Genomic DNA, 13,889 nt, shown 5'->3' with positions numbered 1-13,889 from the left:
CTAATACAAAGTTAGCTAATGAAAGTTGTGTGAGATATTTATATGTTTATAGATTGAAAGAAAAGAATAAGAAGAAAGTTGATGATAAATTAGTGGGATGCGTGGGGGGTGTCTTCAAGAACATAAATTTGTTACTAATTTTTTTTATTTTTCGGAGAGAGCTCAACTTACGACATCTGCTCCTGATGATAACTTATTATTATCAAATCAAGATACCAATCAGTTTTTTGTGTAAGCGAGGATTGAATCTCAAGTCTTTTATTCAACCATCAGAGACTTTACTAGTTGAGCTAATTAGAACCCATCTGTTAGTTATTAGTAATAGTTTAAAAAATAAAAAAAAAAAGACTTTCTTATATAAAAGCCATGGTCAGATATTTCCCGTAGTCTGATATAAATCTCATTAAAGTAGTCTTAGGCTTTAACTGATATTTCTAATTTGTTGTGGCTTAAATTAATAGTAAAATCTAGTATTTCCTTTTTGATTTTGCATAGTAAATATATATATATATATATATGTGGAAAAATGTGAGCTCCAATCCTATGTGGCAAGCTATAAAGAAGTCAAATATTGGTAAGAGGACAAATCACTTGGAACAAAACTAAACATTAAATAGGACACATGATGCAAAATTGAGAATCCAATTAAAATCAAATTGGATTTTCTATGAGTTTTGGTTATTAATATATATATATATACACACACACATATACATAGATTTTTTAAATTGCAGTATGTTGTAATAAATTTGTATGTGGTTTTAGTTGTAATGGTTTTAAAACTTATCTGAGTGACATATCCATTTATATTGTTTCATAATGATACTGGTGTTAAGAAAAAATTGATTGGATGATTTCTTATTATAAAATGACATAGCAATCAACTTAGGATTCAAAATAGCTAAACAAAGCCCTATAATCAATTGAAAACAAACTAAGTATTTCTATAAAATAAAATAAAATAAAGACCTGTGTATTAAAAATAAGGTTGAAATGTAAATTACACTGTCTAACTTTGACTAAAATTAAATTTAGGTCTTTAATTTTACTTTTATTCAATTGAGTCTTCTAATTTTCAAATTTATTCAATCCAAGCATTACATTAATCTCTATTAAAAATACACCGTTAAAGATCCTTAAATTACTCTTTTACCTGGATAAAGGGAAAACACACTTGGTCACTAATCCTAATTCCTAAATTCCTAATTACTAAGAAGGAAGTTGGTTTGGGGATCTTCAAAACAAGAGCTCGAAATTTAGATGCTATTTGGTTTGTGTTGGGTGTGTATTCATTTTCACTTTTCATTCTCTTTTTCAAATCTTGTATTCATTTTCTATTTTCAACTCATTTTATGTTTGGCACAAATTTTATGATCTACATTTTTTTTTTTTTGGGGTTTTCACTTTGTATTTTTCAATAAAAATTGAATAATTAATCTTACAGCAATTTAGTTCAACTTGTCTTACACACTTAAGACACATCAACACATCCATTAGAAGTCTTCACTTCCATAATCAAGACAAACCATCCTAGTTGACATGTAATAGTCTTTGTGGATGAACGTCCAATTTTATTACTAACTACGAACTATGTTTTTGAGTTTACGAGGAATTTTTGATTTATAACTTATGTAACTAAATCACATACAATGCATTTCAAGGATTATATGATAATATCTAATTAGTTCATCTACCAATAGTCTCATATAATTAAAAATTTTAATTATTAATAACATGCCAATAAATTGGACTTTTTTGTTTGTTAGATCATTATGTATTTTGGTATTATGACTTCGTTCAATGTATTCTAAATACATCAATATATCAATCAGAAATCTTCCACTTTTATGATCAAAACAAATCATCATGATTGATAATTTGATATGTTATAATCTTTTTAGATGAAGCACCCAATTTCATTATCGATTATGAACTAATAATTTTTGAATTTACAAGGAACTTGTTATTTACTTCAGTATGCAAATCTCATTCCCAATACACCTAAATCATATACAATACATCTCAAGAACGACAACTCATAATGTCTAATATTTTATAAACATACATGTTCATAAAATAAAACACTTTTATTATTAAAAGAGAAATCATTCAATTGGGTTTTTAGGGCGTTAGTCCAAACCTATCTTGTGCCCATAGAGAACAAAAGAAAGTTTTTCTCCAAACCGATTTGGATGAATCCTTTCCAACCCATTATGTGCCAAGTCAAAAAATCATTCTCACATATTATTTAGACGAATTACATGACTCATTAAATATGTCATGTGGTCAAAATTACACATGGATAGTTTTATGAAACACTATATAGTGAGTTGGAGAAATTTTCCTCTAAACAAGCCAAAAAAAGAGAGTCAACAATCATAGTCTAAATGGCAGGCCATTTAAAAGTGATCTTACATCAATTATAATTTAGCACTTAAAAAAATTATGAAATCTTTTGTGTCTTTGTTGCTTTGGGAGAAAAGTGGTAGATACATGCGCTAAATTTATTTATTTATTTATTCATTTTTTTTAGAAGAAGATACATGCAGTAATCTATATCTATATTTTTGTATATAATATCAGAAATTGAGAGAGAATGTAGATTCCTACAATTAAAGAGGTGCTGACAAATAAAATAAGTATATATCTAAAATTCAGATACGTTTAACTTAAAAAAGAGATACATTATATCGTTTTACAAAGACAACACCGTTTGACAGATTTTTATTTAAAATACCGTACGGTGCACCGTTTTGGGAGAGTCTTATAAAAACCCAGCCCGCTTATTAAAAATAAATAAAAAACCATTAAAACCCAAAACAGACATACGCTGCAGAAAGAAAAAGAGAACCAACAAAGAGAACGATAGAGAAAGAACATCGGTCTGCGTAGATGGTGGAGAGAGAAAAATCTGAGAAGAAAGTCAGGATTTGCCACCATCAGACCACCGTACCCTCCGCTGGTATGGTCTCTGCCTTTTTGTACCGAAGGTCAGCGTACTCCCTTCATCTTCAAATACTGTTTTTGTAGTTTGAAAGATTGAAACTCCTTACCATTGCTTTTCCTATTCGAATTAGAATCTTAAATCTTCAATATTTCTATGTTTTTGAACTCAAAACCGGCAGTTCCCCTTACTTAATTTTCTAGGGTTCTTCTTTTACCCTTTCTTAAAAAAAAAAAAAAAATAGATGGGTTGATTCTCTTTCTTTGGATGCTTTGGTTCCAAATTATCCCTCTATATCTTTTTTGGTGGTAACATTAGGGATTTTGCCCTTGATTTACTGTGGTTAAAAGTCAAAAATTCATCTTGGATTATTTAAAATCTGAATGTATTAGGCGAACAACTTAATTTTTAATATGCTATTTGTTTGATAAAATTACTGATCGGTCTTTTGTTTTGGGTTTAGATTTGATTCGTTTTTGTTTTTGGGTTTTTGGGTTTTCTATCAAAATGTTTGTTTCCTCAATTTTAGATATTTGCTTTTGTTTTGTTTTGTGTAAGATTGAAATCATTGGGTATTTCCGTTTCTAACATTTATTTTCCTTCTTCAATCTTCTTTAGGCTTTTCTTGCCAGAACAGCACACACCAGATAGAGTCCGTAAGGCATACAGAGATAAGCGTATACCGTAACGGTTAAAGTTATTGTTTTTCTTTTTTTTCGTTTTCAAATTTGGGCATCAACACCGTTAGGCTACATATCTGCCACCATCAGATTGTCGGAACCGGCTCCAGTACGTTTTCTTCCATTTTTTTGCAGACCCAAAACCTAGGCAAAACGGTAAACAGAGAAGGCATGGAGTGGGGACTGGGGAGAGAGAAAAATCTGAGACCGTAGAAGAAGAATAATAGAGATTGAAAGAGAGATAAATCTCAGGGCAGCCACCACCATCACGCAGCCGGAACCGTTACAGGTAAAGGTTTTCTTTATTTTATTTTTAAAATTTCGCGATAACTATGATTTATGTTTGGGTGTTTGGTAGTTTGGTTCAATTTAGGCATTTGGGTTACATTTGATTTTGATTAAGGTTATTAAATTAGATTTGGTGTATGGTTGGGGTATTTGTGGTGTTCGTTTGGTTTTCGTTAATTTTTCAATCAAGGTAGAAAGCAGAGAGTATTTTTGGTCTCTTCAATTTCTTTACACTTCTCGAATGAGTATTTAGGTTTTTGTTTTTAACTCTCTCTCTTGGATTCAGTTGTAGATTTCATTTGTCATTGATTGATTTCAATTCCAATTTGTGTAATAAAAAATTGATGGGTTTTTCTTTAGCTTTTCTTTTTTTGGGTTTGTAGGTGGAAAGGCAAATCATTGGAATTTGTGTTCTTAATTTTAATTTCTTGGGTTTTGTTTTGTTGATTATTGTTTTTTGGTTAGAATTTTTTTCCCTGTTTGGTAGATTTTTGTTAGATTTAGTACCTGTTTCTGTTCTTAATTTTAATTTCTTGGGTTTTGTTTTGTTGATTATTGTTTTTTGGTTAGAATTTTTTTTCCCTGTTTGGTAGATTTTTGTTAGATTTTTAGAAAGTATCAAATGTTATTGCGTTATAATCAATCTTCTGGTCTCTTTTGCAGGTAGTATGTACTGCTCCTAGTCATTTAAGGGGTAATTTAATCACTGATCTCTATCTTAAGCACATATATGGTTTTGATCAAGGGCTAATTCATTTGAAATGTTCGTAGGGAACATTAATACATGCAAGCATCAGGAAGCAGGCACTTTTACCAATGCTTCAAGCTCTAGCCCCAGTTTACGCAGTTGAGATGCTCTTAAGATCATGTGTGTCCAATCTTTCTCCTCTCTTTCTAAGTAGCATTTTATATTCAGTTCTACTTTTGTTATGTTTTTTCTTCTTCTTTTTTTGATTTAATTTTGTGAATTCTTATTTGGGTTCCTGTGGCTAACACTTAGAAACTTGATTTTAGTGTATAGTTTCTCTGTAGGCATTGATTCGTGTGCTTTTAAATTCTGGATATAATTTCGAAATTCATAAGGAATTTTAGATTCCAATTCTTATTGGATTCCATTTGAGATTTATAGATTTTAATTTGAACCAAGATGGAATCACAATGGACATTGAGATTGTGTATTTGAAATTTTAGGGGAAACTAAGCTATGGGTTTGAATTTTAGAGTTTGGTCTCAGGTTCTGTCCAAACAAAAAAATTTATACCAGACAACAACAGTGGCTGCCACTGCTGCATAAGATTGGTTTAACTATCAATCTAGGCTTGCGTAACACAACCATTTGGACAAAATAATATTCTATCCAGAATAATTTGTGCATCATGAATTGTATTCTCTCAATTGTAGAGGATGAATAAGCCTTTGATTTAATATGTTGTATTGCTTGCTTCTGAAATGATGGATGGTCATTGACTTGCTATGCATGTTGCCTATGTGGAGTTTTATTTACAATCTCTCTCTCTCTCTCTCTAAAATCAAATTCTCAATATTTAAGTAGTCAAAAAAAATTTATAAAGAAATGTTTGTTGTTGCAAAGTAAACCAGCAAAACATGAAAAGGTTTTCAAATTGGTTTTAGTTGAGTTAATAATTTTGTTTTGGTGAAATAATTTGATCATAGTTCTTTTTTGGCTTTTTTTTTTTTTTTTTTCCAATTAATCATGTGTATTCCTCATGTATTGTATACTATTTTGTATTAACAATATGAAAACAACACAGTTATATAGAAGCCTCAACACTAGGAAAAGAAAATGTATTTAATCCTATGCAACACTTAAATCAAATGAAACCATGTTGAGTTCAAGCGTAAAAGCAGGGTTGTCAATGTAATAGTGTATGAAAATTGGGAAATGTCTTCATTTCATTGGATGAAAGTTAAGTTCAAAACTAAACTATCTGGCTAGCTTTTTTTTTTTTTTTTTTTTTTTTTTGGCTTACAAAGTAATATTTTTATAATCATTTGATGATTTTATGGCTATTTAATAAAATGATATGATATTTTCTTTTGTTTTGTTTAATTGAGGATTTCATGGTTTGGTAGATTGGAGTCACATATATTCCCCAAATTTCAGGTGCTTTTTTAGATAGTATGTTACTCTACTATTTTCTCTGCCTGGTTAATGGGAAATTGTGAAAAAAAGCAAAGGAGAGGATTGGGCTTTTGGGGTTTTTAAGGTTATTCGTGAGTCAATCATTTATGCAATTTACACTTCATTTGGCTAGATTTAGTCCTTACTTCTCAAATTTCAAGAACCTTTTTTTCTTTCTCCTTGGTTGGCTGGAAGTTCAAGATTGTAAAAGAATAGAATATTTCTAATATTGTTAATGTTAACGTCAAATTTGGCATAATTGATGTTATTTTGGGTTAGCATTAGGCACTATCCTTTGCCCAGCCAGTAGGCACAAAACCAACAATATAGATCATTAGATGATTGTATGAGATTAAAAGGAATAAAAGGAATTATTTGTTGAAGAAGAAGCAAATGAAGAAGAATAATGCACTTGCAATAATGGTTTTGTAATATGAATGTATATAATGAAACATTCAAATACATGTTAAAAAAACAAATTTGTTAAACATTGTGCTCTTTTAAAGTACTCTCTGCAATAATTACAATATATGTTGGATAGTACACTTTCAAAGTTTCTTATTGAATTTTATTTTCTACCATATTTAGAAGCAAAGAAATGTTGCCAATGATCAAAGCAAGGTTAAAATAAAGGAAGACATTATGAAATTGATTAGGTGGGAAATCTAGAATAAAATTTAATTTAATGGTAAATTCTAATTCTATTGAACTATCTTAGCAAAATAGAAAAACACCATTGATCTAGATAGTTTGCATTCTACCAGGAATCTCTAATGCTGTTTTAAGAGTGGAACAAATTCAGTTTTCAAGAGAATAAGTGGGGTGTATTTTGTTGACGTGTTTAGTGTCGTGTCGTTTAGGTCCTCTAAGGGACTATTTTTACGTATAGCTTTAGTTTTGAAAAAGTTGTGTTTCTGTTGTACAATTTTATTTTATTTTTTTTCTGGCATCTAGATTTGCTGTCTAAAATGCACAACACTCTCTGTTTGGGGTCGCTTCTACATCTATCTATTGACTATTAATACTTGCAATTTAAATCCCTCATGTATTGCACCCACCGCATCATTGTGCCCCTTCTGTCAATATCTGTTAGAATCTTTGAATTGTGTCTGTGTCCTAATTAAGAGATACTTTAGATCACAAGTATTTTCCTTGAGATTATTTATATACACACTGATTTTTGAGTTTATAATGTTTACATGCTAAGTTTAATTCTTTAATGCATGTATGAATTTAGTTAGTTTGAAAGTAACTAACTGATATTAGTTGATTAGTGGCATTGCTAAAAATAATTTCAAAGAAATCAAGATTGGGTTCCCCTTTGAAACAGTTAACTGATATTAGTTGATTAGTGGCATTGCTAAAAATAATTTAAAAGAAATCAAGATTGGGTTCCCCTTTGAAACAGTTGTTGGTGGTGGCAAATTAGTTGATGATGTCTGTGATCAACTTAAATTAGAATCAGTATAGACAAAGATTGGGGAAGTAAGGGAATGTCTATTGCTCTTTTATTCTATTAGTGTTTTAATTTTTTTGGTTTCCTCTCTATTTTGTGTGTGTGTGTTTTTTAAAAAAAAGTAGCATTGGGACTTCGCAATTATTGTTGTATGAAAATATGTGATTTTATTTAAGCTGCATTTTTATTTGCAAGTATAGAGAGTTGAATGCAAGAAAATTCCCAACAAATCACTTTGTAATATATGCCCACCACAACATTTAGTTTAGTCCCTTGAAAACAACAGTTTCTTGCATCTATTATTTTATTTTCTGTATGTTTGCTGGAAATTTATTTTATTTTATATTAAGGACATTGTAATATATAACTAGATTTTGTGAGAATAGTTTCATATTTTCCATCTAAAATCTTATTAGTGGTTTTGTTTATTTATTGATTGATTCTATCTCTGTCCATTGCATTTGGATCCAGAATTCAATTAACAATTTGAAGTTGTTTTGATAAGCTTGACATATTAACATGGGAAATTAACAGAGCAATTGTCATTGGAAATTGAAGAGGGAAAAAACAAAATGTGAGTTAAGGCTATGTTTTATCTCTATAAACCCAAAACTTATTATAAAAATAAAAAAAGAAATCATCCCAACATAAAAGGGCTTTAGTTTGTGGTTAATTTGCTTTGGGTTGGTGCCTTTGTGTGTTTTCAATGACATATGACACTAAAAAAAAACAACATATGATGCTCACTATGTGCTTGATATTTTGTTTCTAGATGGACACCGTTGTAACATATGATATGTATTTTTTAAATTCTATAAAAGATAATTGGTGTTGATTTTAAGTGGAGTGATATTGTATTTTATAGATAGCATTCTTGCAAGTAGGACAAATGGGACAAATGAGGCCCTTGACGAATTTTGAATTTTAATGTATTCTTATATTAAGTTGATTGTTTTTTAATTCTTTTTTTTTTTTGGATAGGTAATCAGAAATTTATTAATAAAGAGAAAAGAGAAAAGAAAAGTACAAGTTGTTCATGATGATGAACAACAAGAAAAAAAGAACAAACAACACAGCAAAACAAGAAATCAGGAAACTAAGCTAAGGGAAGACATAAACTCAGAGAGAGAAGAACAATCAGTAAAACCCCAACACCGAGACCACTCTCAAAGACTACGTTGGCATAAAATGATCTTGCGCATTGCGCGGGTTAAACGCTAGTATATATATAAAATTGAAGATTTTGAAGCTTCCACAATTTTCCACTTCAGCATAACTTAAATTAAAAAAAAATTATAATTTTACTATAAAATCGGGAAAAAAATTCTCTGCCACTTAAAACAAAACCCGATAATACTTCTTCTATAACTCTCTCTTCTCACGTCTCTTCCTTCCTAACCATTTGACGATTCCTCCTCTGTCTCTTCATTCTCATCTAAACATAGACCTTCCCCTTTCACCTCTCACTAATTCGTTTCTCTCATAAGTTTCTAATGGTGGATTCCACTGAACCAAACCTTTCGCACAACCTGGGTTTCATCCTTAGTACTTTTTTTTTTTTTTTTTCTTTCCTTCTTCAGACCAGATTCTCTCCGCAAACATTAGTGGTAAGTTTTTTATTTTGTTCTATAATTTTGGTTGTTAAATATGATTTAGCGTTTTGTTTTTGGTTGTTAAATATGATTTAGGGATTCATTTTTGATTGTTAAATTTGATTTAGGGTTTCGTTTGGGAGTGTTTCTTTTGAATGATTAGTTTAGATTGATGGGTTTGGAGCCCGTAGTGGGTTTTATTAATTTCAATTATTGGCAGCGAGAAAATCCATCTGGGATTTTAGAGTTGTTATTCTGTTTCATTGTTAATAATTTTGTTATGTTTTGTGTAATGATATTTCCTCTCCTTTTATTAGACGAGCATCCTTGGCATACCCTTGATGTTTTTGTGAGTCATCTGTTTGTGTTTGGATTTAATTTAAGTTTCTAGGTTTATATACAAATGCAAGTATATTAATTTAATTATTGAATAATTAACTTTCTGTTATAGATTATTGAATTACTTTAGCCTCATGTGGATTTGTGGTTAATTATATATACTTGGTGGTAGTATTCAGTTTTGATCTTAGCCTTCCAATTCTATAGGTTTTGCTTTCATGTGTTTCAGTTTCATGGCTTTTTTTTTTTTTTTTTTTTTGCCTATCTGGGATTTTTGGTTTCATGATTGGGCTATATTTTATACTACCTCATGTATTGTTTTCATAAACGGCTAATTCATGGTCAACTAGAATGTTTTCATTGTGAAGTGAATGTGACAGTGGTTTTGGGTTTTGAAAGTTTTCTGTTTTACTATGATATGGACATTAGCAAAAGATTTTTAAGTTTATTTTGAGAGTGATGTTATGGTTAGCTCAAAAACCCTTTAATGTTTGTACTGCCCTAAATTTATGTGGGTTATGCATTGTCTCCATTGTGAATGATTAATTTCATTAAATGTCTTTCTTATATTTGGAGGTTTTTGAAATTAAAAAAATTAACAGTTTGGAGAGTTGACCCTTTTTTTTTTTACTTGAATGAATTGATAGCAGATATCAATGTGGTAGTTATAATACACTATTTGATGTGCAATATGCATTTTTTGGCAAAAATGTTGTTGTGTTGGGGGGTTGCCATTCTTCATTACTAGGAGTTTTAAAATCTGTTATCAATTCATCATAGCTTTCATGATGTTGAATAATAATTGGTATTTGGTAGTTGATTTCATGCTTTGAATTTCTAATTTGTTAATGCACTATTTTTTTATTATAAAATGTTTAGTTGTCTTTTCTTTTCTATTTTTTTTTTTTTTGTAATCTTGATGAGTTTTTGTAATTGAAACCCTCATTGGAGAATGTTATTCATGCTGTTCATTCTGTTTTCTTTTTAAGGTAGAGAGTTGCAAATAAGATGCTTAGTGAAGTGCAAAATAGGAATTCTAGGAAGACCTCCATGAACAGTGAGCATATGTGGAATAGGTGAGGCCCTATCATTGTTGGTGGGGCATCACACCATCACTATAAATATATATAAAGGGCATTTTGTAAATTTAGTTATTGTTTAAATACTTTGAACCAGATTCTCATGTTGTAGTTGCTTTATGGTTAGAATTATTAGATACATATGTTTGATCGTTAGATATTCCCCTTTTTTTTGGTAAACAATTTCCACACCCTGCTGTTGTTGATTAGTCATAAATTTAAATAAGCTATTTGTATGTTAGTGAGGAGAACATATATTTTCATGTTCTATGGTTCCATTAGATGCTTTGTACTTTGGAGATATGTTTGCATACAAAAGAAGGCGTTACTCTACAATTCTACCAAATTACTCTCAGTTCTTGATCTGCATAACTTTTTGTCTTCCTCACTCATTTTTAAGGGTTTTAATCATTCAATATAATGTTGTGAAATAAATATCATTGTTCTTTAAATTTAAGGTAGTTGTGAATTTCCAAGGTCTTCATCATGATAATATTTGACATCATTTTCACTGTCCTCACATATGTGCAATTCTATTTTTTGGTTCAATTTCAAAGAAATAAAAACTAATTCTTTACCCGTGCATGTTTTATGTTTAGTTTAATTATTATTTCATCTCAAGTTTACCATTGTTTTTATTACTTCTTTATCTAATTTTTATGGGTATGTAGAATTTGTACTTTATCAAAGAATCATGCTATTTTTTTTTTTTTAATAAATTTGATAAGAATCTTCTTTAAGAGCAGCATCTAGATTTTTTAGGGGTTTTGTTTGATTCTTTGTTTGGTTGCAAACCCCAGCTTCTTTTCCAGTGTCCTTCTTCTGCAACCTTGGTTTCGTTGTTTATCTACAACTTTTATTTGTTAGTTATGGTAAGGTTTGTATTTTAAATTTTGGTATAACCATGGAAGCTAAGATTCGTTCCTACTACTGATTTTAATTTTCTGCTTTCTGCCATGCACAGCGAAGGACTGAACCTATAAAGTTTAGAAGCTGTCTACAAATTCCAGCAATAGCAAATTGAAAAGGTAGAGCTGTGTTATTTTTTCTTCCATATCTATTTTTGAAGCATATTTTGAGAGACTTCACTGTGATCCAAAATGATATATTGATTATTAAATCTAATAGGCAAATAGTGGTTTAAACTTCGTGTTTTTGATGAATTTGGGGATACCCAAATTATGTTTTCTTAAATTTGATGATTTGTCTACACAAATCCAATGGACTATTCTGTGCATTGTTATAGATCTTGACTCAATATTGTTCAAAATCTTAAATTCCTTGATGTGTGCTTTAGCAAATTTTCATTTGAGAGTCAGATTACTTTGAAACTTTCATAGGATTTATCAAGATGTTCAAATTTATTATCTATTACCCTTCCCATTTTGCATTTTTTTTTCTTTTTTTTTTGGGTGAATGATCTTAATCTATGTAGCAGATTGCATTGCATTGTTATTGACTACAAGTATTTTTTACGTGGGCTACTGGTGGACTCTGATTATCACAATTGGGTATTATCTGAGTTTTCTTATAAACACTCTCTCTCTTTTTGTATCATTATGTGCATGTTTGTATTTTTTGTTTTAATAATAATTTTGGTTTGGTTAATAAGAAAGTGTAGGGATAAGTTTTGGATTTTTATTTAGTATGTTTGGGATTCAAGAATCTTTATATAGTTGTTTGGGATAGAGTTTAATAGGGATGGTGAAAGCTCAGCATGCTAGGATAATGCCTTTGAGAAGAGTTGATGGATTCCTAAAAAAGATGAGAAGCTGACAGTTTACAACTTTACATTAAGCAACATGGCATTTGGAATTGGAGTCAGAATCCAAAACCTTATGGTAGGAAACATGTAAATGTTCAATTTCAATGAATAAAAACTCAAGTCATAAATTTTTCATGGTTGTCTGCAGTTGTTCCTCTGAATGATTATTTGATTTAAAGTTTTCTTTCATTCTTTTCTTCTAGGTTTGGTAAGGTCTGGGAAGAGTCGTTCACTTTTCCAAAAAAGGTCTGGGAAGAGTTGTAGACTTTGTTGGATTAATTATGTGGAAACTTTTGGAAATAAGAGGAAATTATACTTGAGCTTTATAAAGCTTTATTCATATGAAAACTATTTTATCAAATTTAGTTTGTTAAATTCTGATTAAGAGGAATGCATAATTCAAAACAATTACACTTATTTTTTATTTGTTCCTTTTAAATGTTGTTACACACAATATATTTATATATTGATTGCTACATCATTATTATGTGATAAAAGTCTTTCCATGTATCATTTGGCAACCACATCTATAAAACCCTAAAACTTAATACCACATGCAGAACATGTATAAGCTCCAACATTAATGATGTGCCAGCGGTGATTAAAGCTTGCAAGGTGTTCCATAATTATTATTAAATGAGAAAAAACTTGGTAAAATTGTTGATGTCTATGTAGGTTTTGTGCAAATGTGATTTTTACTTGATATCACTTGCTGAAAACTCACTTCAAATTGCTGATGTATAGGATTAAAATAAAGGAGGAGCATACTATGGTCAAAACTATTCGATGGAATGCCCTTATGATAGCTCTTGCAGTTGCTATTGGCTTGCAAGAATGAATGGGAGGACTGCCTTTGTTATTGCAGTGGTTCATCTTGAATTGGCTTGAGTTTTCACTTTTTATTTTATTTTTCACATATTATTAAAACTATTATAGTTCATGTAAAATTAAAATGTTTTAATGTATAAACTATACTTTCATAAGATTTTCCCGTGCATCGCACGGATTAGCGACTAGTTAACTATCAAAAATTGAATAGCTGGTTTACTTTTTAACTTTTTGTCTAAAGGGTTTTTTTTTTGGGATAATCATCCCATCTATGTTTTGGTACTTTTGTTTTTGGATAATCATCCCATTCCCATCTATCAATAATTGGTGATTTCTTTCGTTATTAAAATATTCTCTTTTTTTTACCTTGGTGCAAGTTATGGTATTGGGAATCTACTGTTTGTTCTAATAATTCCTTGCATCTCCATCAGTTCAGCCTTTTCCCACTAGAGATAAGGAAATTATATCGATTATCATTTGATTAATTTTAGGACCATGCTTTTTACCACTTTTTTTTTTTGCATAATTATTTTATGTGGAAAATTATAATTAATTACTTTTTGCTTTCACTTAAATCTACTCTTTTTTTACTATTTACATTTTACAGCCTACCACATTAAAATTGTAACAAAATTATGACACAATGTGATGTGCTCTTAATTTTTAATTTTTAATTTAATTTTATTTATTTTTATTTTAAATAATTTACCACTTCATATAAAAGCGGAAGATTCGTGAGCCCATTGACTATCAATAATTGAAGGAAAAAAAAAAC

At 29.9% G+C, this 13,889-nt stretch overlaps 1 long non-coding RNA gene across 7 annotated transcripts; it reads left to right on the top strand.

Annotated features, from left to right (window-relative positions):
• The first annotated feature begins 2,813 nt into the window (after positions 1–2,813).
• LOC115979745 lies at positions 2,814–13,350 on the top strand. 7 transcript variants are annotated; one of them, XR_004089183.1, is made up of 8 exons: positions 2,814–2,990; positions 3,563–3,913; positions 4,576–4,606; positions 4,684–4,780; positions 11,486–11,549; positions 12,211–12,362; positions 12,490–12,532; positions 13,031–13,350. It is a non-coding gene; the product is annotated as an uncharacterized LOC115979745 (long non-coding RNA). The 7 variants fall into 7 exon arrangements; XR_004089188.1 differs by lacking the exons at positions 12,211–12,362; positions 12,490–12,532 and having other exon boundaries at positions 3,563–3,640; positions 3,760–3,913; XR_004089186.1 differs by lacking the exon at positions 12,490–12,532.
• The last annotated feature ends 539 nt before the right edge of the window (positions 13,351–13,889 follow it).

The sequence above is a fragment of the Quercus lobata genome, chromosome 3 (genome assembly GCF_001633185.2).
Source record: "Quercus lobata isolate SW786 chromosome 3, ValleyOak3.0 Primary Assembly, whole genome shotgun sequence".
Classification (NCBI taxonomy): domain Eukaryota; kingdom Viridiplantae; phylum Streptophyta; class Magnoliopsida; order Fagales; family Fagaceae; genus Quercus; species Quercus lobata.
The sequence above is the reverse complement of the archived record's forward strand: the minus strand, read 5'-3'. Positions and strand labels throughout refer to the sequence as shown.